Raw genomic sequence first — 15752 nt, forward strand, 5'->3', positions numbered from 1 at the left:
GTGGTGTCGTAGGAATATGGAAGGGTTTTAGTCCCGTTATGGACTCCAGCTCGTTCTCTGATGATTTTAAAATCTATTTCTACTATTCATAATGGTTCTGCACTCACAGGAAACAGATTATATTAAGAGGTTTCCATAAAGTCATTCTTCCCTGCCAGTCAGTCCTCAGACTCACTGAGCCAGTCTGCACGCTGGGATGCCTCGTGTAAGTGAACAAGAAATCTCTTAAGTTAATCAGCAAAAGGTTGAGAACCCTTGTCTTATAATGAGGTTTTTTTAGTGTAACTTTTCTGGTAGAAGCTGAGAGGGAGGTACTGTTGCCCAGTACTGTTCATCTTATATTAAAACAAAATGTGGTCAAGTTCAAGCACCTCATCCTGAAAATGCCTCTAAACATAGAACAATCCTAGGAACTGCTCCCTCACTCAAGGTCACAGAAGCAGTGGGAAGGACTCCGACTTAGGGTGTCCTCAGCTGGGTCACTTCTGAGCTAGCTCTGGACCCCCAGTTGTTTCACCGCAGAACAAAAGCACTGCTGTCTTCTTGTGCTGGCACGTTCTAGTTACTTCTCTGGCTGACGTCTCGCTCGTGGTGCCTGTAGCAGTAACGTACCCACCCACCCCACCCCCAGTCTGCTGGGTCTTTCTCAGAGTTAACCATCTCCACTGCCCCAGAGTGTGGTCTTTGTTCCAAAGGGCAAATTTTTTATGTTTAAAAAGTTTTTTTTTTCTAAATATCATCAAGAAAAACAGACTTTAAGATATATATTGTTTGGGGGGGCTTGGTGCTTACTTTATTTCACATTTGTTAAAGTTGCATAAACTGGGGCAACAGATAACCTTTTCTTCCTAAATGCTGTCTGATCCCGGCCTGAGTGTTACCAGCCCCGTGGTTAGACTACCTGTGTCCTCATACAGAGCCTGCTCTGTTTCAGAGACAGGCTTTTCATTTACAGGAAGAGAAATAAAATTATTGCAACTGAAACTAAAGAACAGATGGTAAAGTTAATAGTAGAGGCGACCCAGAAAACAACCTTTACAATCTTCGGGCTGTAATGGGAAACCAGGGCTTTCTAATTTGTCATTGTCATATTTTGTGGCAATTATGTGTACTATGTTAACATAAGCCTTAGCCTGGAGGAATTACCATTGGTATAATTAAGAGGCCTACTGTTACACACAGCATTCCGAAAATACTGCTGTGTTGTTGTGTTCCCTTTAGCAAGAATGAAGATTAGCTTTGCAATTCCTTTTATTATTTAAAAGAAAAAAAAAATCCCAGCCTCACAAATAACCTGGCTCATTGTCATACAGTTTAGTGGTGAAGAAACTGTTCTAAGCAACTATTACCAAAAATAGCCATACCTATTAACATTCCTCAGCCTCCGGGAACCAGAGTTAGAAGAGAGCTGTGTGGTTTTTTTGACCAGCACTTTCTTTTAAACATGTGAGAGACTGTTTAATATTTTTTTTAATTTAAAGATAGTCCTTTAGTGTTATGGGGACAAGTCTCATTACCAAAAATAATCTTTCCCACAAAAGGTAATTCACCCTAAAAATCTCTCGTTTGATGAGCAAAAATAAGCATGTAAGAGGCTGTGTATTGAAGGACCTAGTACTCGTTTCATAAATCCTTCTATGTTTGGAAATCATGTTTTCTGCTCCCTAATTCCAGAGCATAGACTTACTACTACGGCAGCGCTTTCGCATCTATCTTTGGCCTTGGGTGGATGCAATCCAGATGTGTTTCCAGATGCTGCACTTAAAGCCCGGAACACCATTTCCGCCTCCGTGTTGTCGTAGCTGGGCTTCCCCACTGGGGGGCAGTACCTCACAAGTGATCTGGGGCGGGGGGTGCGGGGGGGCTTTGGAGCCAAAGGCGTTTGGAAAACAGCTTCAGCCCAAGGACGCCGAAAGGGGCTCTAATGAAAATCAGTCACGGATCTTTATTGTCCATATAAAGCAGAGACAGATTTTAAAGCATATTCTGGAGGAGTACATGAAATCATATTTTTTTTTTTTAGAACAAAGAAACCAGCTTGAGTGTGTGCTTGGAGGCTCGGTCAATTTTCTTCCAGCTGTAGAGCCGTCCCCATCAGGGCCCCTGCGGACTGCTTGGTTTTGAATAGCCGAGAGCTTCTGGAGCTGGGTCATAAAGCAGGTGTCAGCCCTCCTGTTTAGTCGAGGGCCTGCTTGTTAATATTTGAAGTGTTCAGGGAGGTCAGTTCCCACTCTGACTCTGTCTCTGGATATTTTTAGAGGGTGGCCTGGGCCATGAGAAAATATCAGGTCACCTTATAAGGCGGCATCTGGACCGAGAATGCTTGTCTGCAGCGCGCTCAGCACACTGGATCTGCACTCACTTGACTCTTGGACTGTGGGATTTCTCACAGATTTAAAATGCTTCTGTTCATGCCACAGATGATATTCGCCCTTCAACAAGCTGAAAATCTTCCTCGAGAGATAGCTGTTTAAATGACAGCCATTTCAGACATACCAGATAGATAACCAGGGGGCTATGGAAACTGGAGAATGTCCATCAGTAACCACTAGCTGCCTGCGCTTGGGCTGACAGTCCTGTTCTCCTGCAGGTGATTTGTTTATTTTAATGTCTGTTGACGTGACATCCACAGGCTATCAGTTCTAAGTGGCAATGGGAGGATGGGCATGGTAGAGAGAGGCCTCTGTGGTGTAGGACACAGAAACAATATTAAAGTTTTCTCTCCTGCTAAACATTTCCAGTCTTTCTGCATGTGAATGCCATTTGTGAATCTCCAAGAGAGGTGGTGCTAATGCAGGATTTTCCAAACCTATTTTTCACCTTTATCCTTGGAACTTCTTTAGCACTAAGGCTCCTGGAATATACCTGGAAAAATACTAATCTGTTGGTGGCAGCCTTCCCCGTCAGGGAATATTGACCCATCCAGGGGGGAAAATGAGAGACAGGGGCTTAGCCTGGGATCCAGAAGATTTTTCCTTGTTTCTGTGGGCTTTTTTTTTTTTAATATAAACTACATTATCAGGTAGGTAACTTGAATTATTAGGTTGAGAACTCAGCTGTCAGACCCCTAGCTGGAGTCTTCCGTTTGCTGCTTTCTAGTGGGTGGAACAAGTGTCCGCCAAGGGTGAACTTGTCTGAGCTGCCCAGGCTGGGCCCAGCAGCCCCTCTGGGGCCACACAGGCTTCAAGCCCCGGGCTGGGATCAGTCCCCTGGGCCTCTCACCCTTGGGCAGCTGTCCAGCTCACTGTCCATGGTTCCCATCTTCCTTAAATCTCCGGCTCCCTCTCAGCCCAGGGTATCACCCCCAATTTCACAGAGAAAGCAGAGCTATGAGACAGCAGTTCCTGCAGCTCTTTGCTACCAAATCTATAAACTTGCCTGTCCTGGACTCATTGTTTTCTTTCCCTCCTGTTGCAATGGAAGGGGTGATGCTTTGTCCAAAGGTAATTCCTACCTTGTGCTCTAGATGTTTCTATCTTCCCCCCTCCTAAGGGACCTCCCTTTGTCAGTCTGATTGTCTCTCTGTGTGTTCCTCTGGGCCAGTTCTCATCTTGGCCTCGACCCATGCCCTTCACCGCCTCCACCTCTCTCCTCCTGTTCTGTGGAACAGTTGGCTGCACACACTTCTCTCTTCCCCACCTGCCACTCACTCTTCTCTCACTTCCTACCGTGCCACCGACCTGGCTCTGGTAAGGACACTCGTGACCTCCTTGTTATGAGATCCGGTGCACACCTTTTAGTCCTTGTCTTGTGGTTGGAGTTGGGGTGCATTCCTGCTGGATGTTAGCAATACTGGTATGGTTTTGGAGTAGACTGGGGGCTCAGCAACACCCAATCCTGGCCCAGAACTCTCATGATTCCTCAATGTAGCTCCAGTGAAGGTGTATGCGAAAGCATCGATGGAAAACAAGCAAACAAAACAGTAAACTGTGGCTTGAGCTGGGCAGAACCTCATGGAACACTCCTGCTTCCCAAACCAGTGAGGGCTGGTTGCTTGGGCTAAAGGACTCTGCGAGGCCTCCCTCCCTGCCCGTCCCCCTCTCCATCCCAGCACTTAGGTCTTCACCGCTGTGGCTGGGAGAAAGGCGGGTCCACATACCGCCAGCTCTGGGACAGACACACTCAGGTAGAGCATGTGCCACCGTGCTTGGCTGGGGGAGAGCCAGGCTGGGAAGGACAGGCAGGCATCCGCGGAAAGGGGGCAGGCCCCACTCTGCTGCCCACTTAGAGACAGGAGACAGACGCACAGCCGTGTGCGCCAGCCTCGTCACGCCTGTTGCCTCCACTCACTCTCCCTGGCAAATGTGGCTCCCTCAGCATCTTGAAACTGGACGCTAAGATCAGTATTTCTCCTCCTTGGGGAGCAGCAAAGACGTGCAGGGGAAGAATGAAGAGGGACCTTGGAATCCTTCCCAGGAAGCCAACACCTTTCCTCATGGTTGGCCAGCTCTGTTTCCTGAAGTAACCTTTTCTCCTGACAGCCTGCTCTTCTGGTTTTCTCCTGCCTCCTAAGCCAACCTTTCTGTCTCCTCTCCTGCCCCCTAACTCAGAGCTTCTCGAGAATCACCCACGGTGCTTTGCCCAGGCCTGTGGATTCTGAATCGCTTGAGGGGTCCGTTTCTAGACACGGCCCACGGGTGATTCTCATGCAGAAGCTTATTCTGTCCCCCTGCCTCTGCACACCTCAAACCCAAGGCCCCTGACCAGCGGTTCCCAGAGCAGATATGGCCCATAGAAGTATTCTGTTTAGCCCACATTGTATCATGTTTTTAAAAATTGAATCAGTTGTAAGCACTTTAAAATTGAGAGAGGTCATGTAACCATCTAAGAAAAATCAGGTGAGGCAGCAGGCGCCCACGCTGCACGTGTCGGGCACCAGCAAGGACCCGGGACAGCTGCCCCCCTTGGATCCAGTGCTAGGGAAGGGGTCGAGCTCAGGCCCCAATGCCACCTGTCCAGAGCCCCATTCACCCTGTCCCTTCCCAGCCAGGCCCTGCAGGCACCTGAAGCAGGACCTGCAGCAGAGGGGCAAGGCTGTCTGGCTTCCGGCTGCATCTCCACGCGGCAGCTCAGGCCTCTGCCTAGGCCCGCACGGTTTCCCGAGCTCTGCCGGCCATCTCCACCCGGGAGTCCCATGAGCACCCGAGGCTCCATTTATGCAAACGAAGCTCATCACCCTTTCCCCTGCCACCATCTCCCCCTCCTGTCCTCCTCCTCCTCTCCCCCTCCTGTCTTCCCACCGCGCTGAATGGCACCCTGTCCACCAGTGGCTCAAGTCATGAGTCTAGGCATCACCTTTCCTCTTCTGCTCTCTCAAGGGCCCTCCCCTCACTTTGACTCAGTTGCTAAATCCTGTTGGTTCTGTCTCCCGAGTCTCGTTCCAGGCACCCACCGGCACCTCTCAGCTGGGCGGCGGCGAAGCCTCCTCACCTGCCTCTCAGCTTCCACTCTTCCCCCCGACCCCGGATCCTTTCTCCGCACGGCAGCTGGAATAACCTTTGAAAAAGGCAATGTTATCCTGTTCCTTCTTTTTTTTTTTTTTTTTTTGAGACAGAGTGTTGCTTTGTTGCCTGGGCTAGAGTGAGTGCCGTGGCGTCAGCCTAGCTCACAGCAACCTCCAACTCCTGGGCTCAAGCGATCCTCCTGTCTCAGCCTCCCGAGTAGCTGGGACTACAGGCATGTGCCACCATGCCCGGCTAATTTTTTTTTATATATATATATATTTTTTTTTTTTAGTTGGCCAGATAATTTCTTTCTATTTTTAGTAGAGACGGGCTCTCGCTCTTGCTCAGGCTGGTCTCGAACTCCTGACCTCGAGCGATCCACCCGCCTCGGCCTCCCAGAGTGCTAGGATTACAGGCGTGAGCCACCGCGCCTGGCCTTCCTGTTCCCTTTTAAAAGCCTTCAGTAAATCTGTTGCTCTGGGGGTAAAGTCCAGATCCCTGCACATGTCCTGAGACCACCTTTGACCCGAGCTTGCCCGTGTCCCCAGCCCCTCTGCTCCCCACTTTCTGTGACAGCCTGTCAGGCAGGTCCCCGGGGCTCTTGGCTCTGACCTTCTGGCCTTTGGGAGGCCCAGGTTCCTCCACCCAGCAACTCCTCCTCATCCGTCGGGTGTGGCTGCGGCACCTCCAGGAAATACCCACTGGAGGTCCCAGGACTGGCTCCAGGGCTGCTCCTGATGCTTCCACAGCGCCAGGGCACCCTCTGAAACAAACAAGAGGCCCAGTTCAATTTGAATTTCAGACAACAGTGAAGAATTGTTTAGCATAAGTGCGCATCTCAGGCGACACTGTAAGAATTGCTAACCTACTGCGCAACAGTGCCCATGCCCAGCGTCACCGTCTCTTCTTACCCGCATGCCGGGCGAGACCGTGACCTCGTGCGGGCAGGGACCCTGCCAGGCCTGCTTGCTGCCATGCTCCCAGTGCCTAGCATCCCACGGCGGTTTGGGAGACTGGCAGGAAACTTACAAACCGGTGGCTAGATCGGGTAGTGTCAGGTACTGAGTTCCATGAAGAAACATAGAAAGGCAGTGCGTGAGGAGTGTGGTCAGGCAAGGCTCTCTGAGGAGTGAGAGAGGCAGGATTGAACCAGAGCCCACAGACCCCACAGACCCTGAAGCCCACAAGGGTTTCCCTCCACCAGGAGGCTGAGCTCGTGCTAGATGAATGTCACGCGGGCGCCCCACCAAGGCAGCGTCTCACAGATCACAGAAGCTGGCTCCTTAGAGACTTGTAGTCCTGCCTGAGCCCTCAGCGCTCCCCTGGAAGCAAGTGGATGCCCTGGGAGGTCAAGGTCCTGGCAGGGCCCCACCTTCTGCGTCCCAGGCTGCAGCTCCCTGCATGTGCCTCCAGTCTGAGCACCCGGCTCTGAGCTCAGCGCTTTCTCCGGGACTCAGGATTTTCCCAGACACCTGCCATTAGCAAAGCTGCTGACAGCTGGCAGTCTGCTTACGAGATTCTAGAAGGGCCTGTGGGTTACCTCTCTGCAGCGCTGCTGGCCAGGGGCATCTGTGACCACAGTCTAAAGCCTACATTCTTTGGGTCACGTCTGCCTCTCCTCCAGCGTTAGAGCAGCCAATCAAGACCCAGCCCCCACTGAAAGCTCCTCTGGGCCCCGCAGAGGCTCTGATCGGTGCCTGGCAGCGGCGTGGCTGCTTCACCTCACATCCAAGGCAAGGAGAAGACAGGCAGCCCGCTGCTCCGTGGAGGACCATCACTTCCCACTCCCCAAACCCGGCCCACGTCATACCCCAGGGAACCATGCCACGTCAGAGCTGGAAGGGGCCTCAGACTGGCATCGTCACCTCCAGCCTCCACTTGTACAGAGATGGGAACTGACGCCAAGGAGAGAAAGGGCCGCTCCTCACTCCCTTCCCCACAGCCTGCAGGATGGCATGCAGGGCACTTCTCAGTGGGCCAATTAGAGGATTCTTATCCCCGGGACCTGAGCTTCCTGCCAAGGCAGATCGAGCCTCAACTGCCCACCCTGTGGTTTCAGGTGAGAACTTTCAGAGAGACTGTAGACTTGGGGGAGACCTTCCCAGGGCCGATGTCACGGATGCTGCCCATACCTGGAAGCCTGAAGGATACAACCAGGGGTCTCTGTGCCAGGTGGCTCTGGGAGAGCCGAGGACAACAGAAGCGGGAAGTCTGCCATGGGGTTGGAGCAGCCCCCTCTGGAAGCCTCGAGGTTGTACAGCTTAACCTGGGCCTGCGACAGTTGCTCAGTTTTTACCAATATTTACCCAGGAATGGATGTCTGTGGACACCTTCCAGAAGTCCCAGCCCCCTGCCCCAGCCCCTCTCTCCCAGCTGGACAAGCGCAGCCTGGGGTGCAGCCCGCAAAGATGGAATCTGAGGCCTCGCCCAGCCTCCTGTCAGCAATGTCAGTTGCAAACCTGGTGGCTGTGTGGCTTGCCTGGTATATTTAGAAAAGTCAGGCTGCGGTTGCTCCCTGCTCCCTTACGAAGTGTGAACTGCACCTATCACATGGAAATGTGATTCACTTCTCAGCAGCCAGCTGAGCGGCTTCCCACCGCCTCCAGGCACCCCTCCCTCCTGCCTCCCTCAGCCCTCTTGAGCCTGTAGCCTCATGTCCTGCTGCAGAGCTGAGGGCTCCGGCCACCCTGACATGGGAGCTGGTGGACGGCACATCCACGGTCAAAGGCAAAATGTCTCCGTTGCGTCTCTTGGCAGCAACGCCTTGGTGTTACCCTGTTTCCTTTCTCCCGGGAAATCTGGAGCTTTCCTCCTCACAGCCCTGCATTCTCACCACCACCCCAGCACCCCGACACACGAACGCTCTGTTCTCCCGTGGTCTCCCGGACTGACTCGCAATCTGGCGGGGAGACCCTCAGGGACACAGCGCCACAAAGCAGAGCTTGCATCCGGGAAGCTGGAAGCCTTTTTTGTTTTTTTTTTCCTAAAATGATATTTTAAATTGTTTTGGTTACCAGCATTTTAAAATTATGAGAGTTCACATTTTAAAAAATTAACTTCCTGTTTCTCTTGAAAAAAGATGTGGCTCTCTGGTGAGCCTGGGCCCTGGTCCTACGTGCCTTGGCGTCCCCGAGACTGGCTGGAGGCGGCCCTCTTTTGACAGGCGGGTCCCCCGGACACCTCCCAGGCCTGTGAGTTCGTCTGTGTTCCCTGCCTGGGCTCTGGAGGGTTTGGGGCTTACGCCCCCCGTGTCGAGGGCCTTCTATTCCAGCAGGCACAACGCAGGGATATACCCAGTGCCGCAGGCCAGGGAGGAGGCCTTGCTCTCCCCACCTCCCCCCTCAGTTCTCCTTCTCTGCATCCCTCAGTCTTCTCGGTCTTCTCCCCTCTTTTCCTTCTCGCTCCTCTTTAGTGCCCCGCACTGTTGGCTCGCGTGGTTCTCTTTCTGCCCCGCGCCAACCTCCCAAACTCCGCCTGGCCCCTCAGAGACAGAGCCCTGCAACGCTTCCGAGTCAGGCCTGAGCTGCATTCCCGCTCCACATCCTGCCTTCACATGTTCCTGAGCCTCTTTTATGTATAAAACCGGGACAAATAATACCTAGTTTGCGGGTTGCCATGAGGATGAAATGAACTGTTCCCCAGCTCATTAAATGGTCAAAGGCACTCGAGTTTGTTTCAGCAGAGAGCAGAGCGGAAACTGCAGCCTCCTCTCCAGGCCCTGCAGGACCCCTGGCCACCGCCCCCTTCCGGGGGCCCAGACACAGCTTGTGCACACAGGCCGCCCGCCAGAGGCCCAGAGGTGGGTGTCTCTGGCCCTCAAGGGCAGGAACTCCCTGTGTGACAAGTTTCATCGGGTTGATAGACACTGGGCAGGCCCAGGCTGGGCTTCACCCCAGAGGCCAGGCCTGTGGGAAAAGCCAGCATCTGGGGCCACGCTCCTGCCCCCTTCCTCTAAACTCCTAAAGTGGGGTGCCTGCCCCAGCCCAGGGCCACAGGCACCGACACCCCAATCTTCCCACTGGAGCCCAGCCGTGGTGTTTGAAGGACACAAGCAGAGGAGTCCCGGTTCCCCTGCTCCCTGGGTCCAGGGGTGACAGTCCCCACTTCTCCCACTGCGAAGCAGTGGCATGGAGAAAGAGCACTGGGCTTTGTAAAGGACCATGTCACAGAGAGTCCCCTGTGTCACCATCTCTCACCCTGTCCTGCTTTCCTCCTCAGTGAACTCTGGGTCCCCTTAGGCAACCGCTGGCCCTGACGCCATGTAATTCGGTGGAGAAGGGGAGGCGCAAGCGCGGCTTTGAGGACGCCCACCATGTCACACCCACGATGTCACAACCACAGGTACAGGAATAAAAGCCGACAGTGTGGATCTGAGGCATTAGGGCGAGAGAAAAAGGGCTGGAACAAAAATATTTGAGGAGAGCCCTCCCCCAGGGGCATATCCTCCAAATGCACATGACTTGCCCACGTGCAGGCCCCTAAAGCAAAGATGACCCCATGAAGAATGACAGCAGCTAATACTGTTAAGCACTCACCGTGCCAAGCACTGTTCATATTTTCCACATATAGTAACTCATATAATTTTCTGAACAAGTCTACGAAGTCAATGCTGTTAGATTCCCGTTGTACAGATGCGGAAACTGAAGAATGGCTGAGGAAAGGGTAAATAACTGGCCCAGGATTACCCAGCAGGTGAGTGGCAGAGCCCGGGTATGAACCGGGAGACAGCGCGTTCCAGGACTCCTCGTGGCTGCACTAATTATATGGCTTTTGCTTTAGCTCCAAGGCCGCGGGGTGCCCTGTGCTGAGAGCACTCAGCCCCAGTCTCGGCATCTCCAGTCATCTCCAGCTGCAGCAGCCCAGCCTGGCTCTGAGCTGGTGACCAATAAGCACCATGTGACGGCACAGCCCAGACAACACTGGCAACAGGCAAACACCCGGAGTTTGCACACCGTGAAGCACCCCTTCTTGTTTTCAAGTCCCTCTCTCGCTCGCACGGAGAAAGTAAGGGCCCAACAGAGAAACAGAAAACAACACATTCAAGTGCCCAAAAAACAGTCCCCATGTCTCTCTTCACCATTCCTGTTGTCCTGCTCAGTCCTGGCCAGAAGGATTTCACTCGAGTGCCTGATGCAGCTTCTTCTGCACCTGCAGCCTGGGTCCCCTTCCCTTGGGACCAGCAGGCTCCCTAGGGGCAGTGACACCAGCCCCACACTCACAAAAAAGACATTCTCGGAACCTCACACAATGAAGCCACCATTGCTTTCTTGCTTAGACGCCCCCTGGCAGAAATTTAGTAGTTATCTTGGGAAGAGAAGGCACGCCAGGCCGGAGCCAGTGGATGGAGACTATAAACAAAGCAAAGAGAAAATCTGCTAGGATTCTGCCCTGACAGAAGCCCAGTCCTCCTCAGTCCCACAGAGGCCCTGAGCCGGGCAGCGGGTTCTCCCATGAGAGGCTGGTGGCGCTGCTCGGGCACGCGGGGGCCCAGGGAAACGCTCCCCAGGCCTGCCCTCCCTCATCCTCGGGCTTCTGGGTCTGGTCTGGGCTGTCACTCTCCCCTCCTGTGAAGGGGCCACTCCCTTTCCTGCTGCAACAAGACCTGACTTCCCTGGAGAAACCAACCATGGCCCCCAGCCCTCCTTTATCAGGACAAAGGAGTGAAAACACAAAAACACAGTGGAGACACAGAATCGTCTCTGACACCTGGGAAAGGTTGGCTGGCCCCACCACAAACCCTGTGCCTCCAAATGGTGCGATGACAGAGGTCTGGATGAGCCTGCCCAGTGAGCCTCCCTTCTTCCCACAGGACAGTGGCCAGGCTCGCTGCTGCCATCAAAGCGCTCAGCCTCCCCCACAAATCAGGAGTCCAGTCTCTCCCAGTCTCCCTACTTAAGAGGCTCCCCCAACCCTGGCCACAGTGCCTGTCTGCTCTTGAAGCCAGGCTGTTCCTGGCAGATCAAGCACACAGCAGTGGGGACAGACTGTGGCTCATGGTGGTCTTACTTGTGGTGCATCAAGGCTCGTCTGAGGCCAGGTTCCCTGGGTCAGCTGATTGCCACCTTGGTGAGGGCGCAGTAGCCTTGCCCTTCCTTGATGCAGATCTGGGGGTGGGGGGGTGACCACTCACAGTGATTCAAGCCAACGGCTCCCCAGAGCAGAGCGTGTGATACTGCAGTATGCAACCCAGCTCTGGGCAGCACGATGCTCTCTCTGAAGCCTTCAGGGAAGGGTCCTTGCTTGCCTGTCCCAGCTCCTGGTGGCTCCGCGTTTCCTTCACTCATGGCAGCACAGCTCCAGTCTCTGCCTCTGTCTTCACACGGCCTCCTGCCCATGTCTGTGTCTTACCTCTCCCCCTCCTTTCCTTGCTGTCTTAGTAACACCGGGCATTGGATTTAGGGACTACCCTAAATCAAAATGATCTCCTCTAGAAAAATGAGACTGTAATCTCACTTTAAGATTTTAAGATCTTAAAATGAAATCTCCATCCTTAATTATATTTGTAGACCTTATTTCCAAATAAAGTCACAGTCACAAGTATCAGAAGTTAGGACTTGGACATGCCTTTTGAGGGGAACACAATATAACCCACTACACTCTGTTGCTGCCTCTACAAGATGACAATAACACCTGCCTCCCGACGTCACTGTGAGGATTACATGGGTTAACACGCAAGCAGCACTTAGAACAGCGCCTGGCACATTGTAAGTGCTCAATAAATGTTAGCTATTATTATCATTCCTTTGCCACCTGCCTAACTCCTCCTCATCCGTCAAGATGCAACTCAATGAAACTTGCTCTGAGCTGTCTCCCCAGCCCTTTTCCTCTCACCAAGCAAAGGCAGTTGCCCCCACATGTGCTTCCGCGGCCTTCGTAGACGCCCCCCAACATGGTCCCAGGGTGCTATGATGAACAGCTTCCTCTGCCAGCCCATCAGCTCCTTCAGATCAAGAACTGGATCTTATTCATCTCTCTCTCTCTCTCTCTCTTTTTTTTTAAATAACCCTTTTTGAGTCTTACAAAAATATCTTGGTCACGAGCAATAGAGTGTGCATGGAGACATCATAGAGCAAAAATATTTCATCATCATAAGCCCAAGTGTTTCACAGTTTTCTCTTGACGATTTAACTGGTCTCCTTCCCTTTGTCTCTCCAGCACCTGGGACAGAGCCTGCCATGTGGGGGAGGGGACAGACAGCGGCTGACAGATAGGAGGACGAAGGCTGCCTGAGGTCAGAGCAGAAGTACAGGAGCAGCGGAGTGTACAGCCCAAGGACTCCTCCCAGGGGACAGGGGCAGGTCCTGGGGTTGATGGGAGGATGAGAGGAGGGCCCTGGGGGCATGAGAGCAACGGAGGCACAACAGGTGAGCGTCAGCATTGAGTGTGATTGAACGCCACGTGGCATCAAGGGAAACTCTCAGCCCAGTTCCATGACAGGTCCTGGAGCACTAAGCAGACAAAAAGAGAAAAGCTGTGGCCATAGCCTGGCTGTGTGAAAGGCACACTGGTTACTTTTGTTTTTGTGGACTGTTTACATTTATAACGAATTACCACGCAGCATAATAGCAGCTATGTATATAATTACATGGGAGATTAATTTTGTTATTAGCTTCATTTAATCATACTGCTGATCCATGTTTGCTATGTCTTCACTACCCAAAAAAACAAAAACAAAACAAAATGACAAAAAAAAAATAGACGTCCCACAGCTCACCTCTGCTTTTACAATTGGACAAAGTAGGTGGGACCCCGGCTCAGCCTCCGCAATGGGAGCCGGCCCTCTGCCAGAGTGGTGGTCGTGGCTGTCGTCAGGAACGGTGCTGTACTGAACGCTAAGTGTCGCGCACGCGATCAGACAGCACAGCAACCCTGCGGACAGCCATCTGACACACCCACTCCGTACAGGCACCTCTGAGAGCCTCCGATGGGGTCACTCCCTCCACGGGAAGACTGCAGAGCCCTGCCAGGTGTCTGAGGTCGCTTCTCCTCCTGCCCACACCCAGGCCTTGGCCCACCTGTTCTTCACCCCTCCCTTCCTCACGCTCTCCCGTTCTTCCTGTCTCTCCTGGCCCTGGTTTCTACAGTGACGAGCACCGTGGAAACGCTGATGAACTCCTCGGGTTCCAGCCAGAGTGGGGAGCGGGGAGGAGGCAGGAGCCATACGGAGAAAAGCAGAGCGAGATCTGCAGCAAGGCCGCGACCCTGACATTTCCAGGAGACAGAGAAGAGCCCTTCGGGCCCCGCTAGACCTCTGTCCGTCCTCTGAGTGCACCTTCACTGTGGAAGTTCTTCCTCATCCATCTCCTCTTGGGCGATAGTTTTCTCCATCTCTCTCTCCTCAGTGAGGTTAAACCACAGCAGGCCAGCCTCCTTTGAGGAGGAACACCCTTTGGACACCCTGGGGTGTCCACTGATCCATTGATCCATTCTCCCCGCAGAGCCCTGAAACCCAGCTGTCCACACACCTGGGCCTTCTCCAAGCTGCATGTGCTCATTCCTTCAACGGCACTCACTATGTGGACACCTGCCACCGCCGTCTGTTTGCTCTTCCAGAGGCCCCGTGAAGTAGGTGCTGTCTCCTACCACCTCTCTTCCACAGATGAAGATATTGAGGCACAGGCAGGCTGGGAAAATTACCCCAGACACACAGCTAGTAAGCAGCAGAACCAGGATCCAAAACCAGCTCGTCCTGCTCTGAAGTCCATGCCCTTAATCCCTATGTCATGGTGCCTCCTCTCCCGTCAGCCATGCAACAGAGATTTGGTGAGATCCCCTTGGATGCCAGATCCTGTGCTGGGTGCTAAGGGTGGGCCCATGGACGAGTGATGAACAAGCCCTGCAGAGCTTACATCCGGGCCCTGCAGGCGTCCACACAGAAGCTCTGTCCTCCTGGCGCAAGGGAAGGCCCGAGATGGGGTGAGGTGGGTGGGACTTGGTAGCACATACTCCTCTCCCAGCCAAAGAGTCGCCGTATCTGGGATGACCAGCACCACCATGCCACGGAGCCAGCTTCGGGCAAGGTGCTGGAGCTGGGCCTCAGAAGGCCTCCCAGAAGACCCCATTCCCTAAGCGTGAACACCAGCTGGGCCTTCCTCCTGCTGGTTGGCCCTCCTGGAGGCCGACCTTCCCCCAACATCCTCCCCTTTGGCTCCTTAAACCAGACATCGTTCCAGCTAGAAAGTGGGCCGACACAGCTGACCACCATTGCAGCGGGGCCTCACCAGTTGACAGAGCTGCATCTGTGGGCCGGTGAAGACAGAAATACTGGAGGGGGAGGGAACACTGGCCAGGCAGCCCGAGGCCGGAGCTGGGTTGGCCAGGGCAGCCCCGAGGGCAGGGCTCCTGCACACCCCACCGTCCCCCAAGAGCTGCCCTGCAGGAGGCAGGAGGCCTTCTCTCCACTGAGCCTGGCTCTGCAGGCCCAGCCTGAGGGCCACGCTGCGGAGGGGGGAGGCTGGACGGCCTCCCCAGAGAGGCCCCAGCCCCAGCTTGGGGAGGACTTAGCTAAGGAAAGGACTGCCCTTCCTTGAGCTACCACTGTGTCCACACCCGGAGAGAAGAGATGTCTTCATTCCACTGAGGAGACTGAATCTCAGAGAGGTTAAGTGATCCTGTCGCAGTCATGCAGCAAGCAAACGACAATTCTGTTTAATAGGTCTAAGTTCAAAGTCAAGGCCTCTCCACCACACCACGTGGCCTCCTTTAGAAGCCAGGACCAGAGAACACAGTTTTCAAAGTCCTCCTTACTCCTCGGAGAAAAGGAAAACAAACAAACAAGAAAACATGTGTGGAGGGCTTCTGTGTGCCACAGTCACGACACGGCGACACTCCAGCTACCTCCGCTACCCTTACCCGCCTTCCTCATACGGATTCGCAGATACTCGGTGCAAGACACGACCCAGGAGGTAGAGGGTATTAGCCCCTGATTCACATTCCCGCCACCCTAACCCCCATGACAGGAGCCTTATGCTGTCCACGCAGACCCCCCCAAACCCCAGTCCCAGCATGGCAAGGACATGTGCCTCAACCTCCCAGCCAGGCCAGGAGCGGCCCCATCTCTGCAACAGGCGTGTGTCCGGTGTGGCTCTGAGAGGGACAGGGCAGCGCAGGCCACCAGAGCAGCTCTGCTCACGTGTGTTTTGGGTGTGGTGACCTCCGCATCACCAACATTGAATCAGGATTTCTGGGAGTGGGGCCCAGGACTCTGTTAATAAGTACCCCAGGTGATTCTGGTGCACACGGGGTTTAGAAGAGGTGGGGGCGGGGCAGCAGCAAATTCATTAACATAGAACTTGGGAATGAGCTAAA

This window comes from Lemur catta, chromosome 1 (assembly GCF_020740605.2).
Source record: "Lemur catta isolate mLemCat1 chromosome 1, mLemCat1.pri, whole genome shotgun sequence".
NCBI classification, from domain to species: domain Eukaryota; kingdom Metazoa; phylum Chordata; class Mammalia; order Primates; family Lemuridae; genus Lemur; species Lemur catta.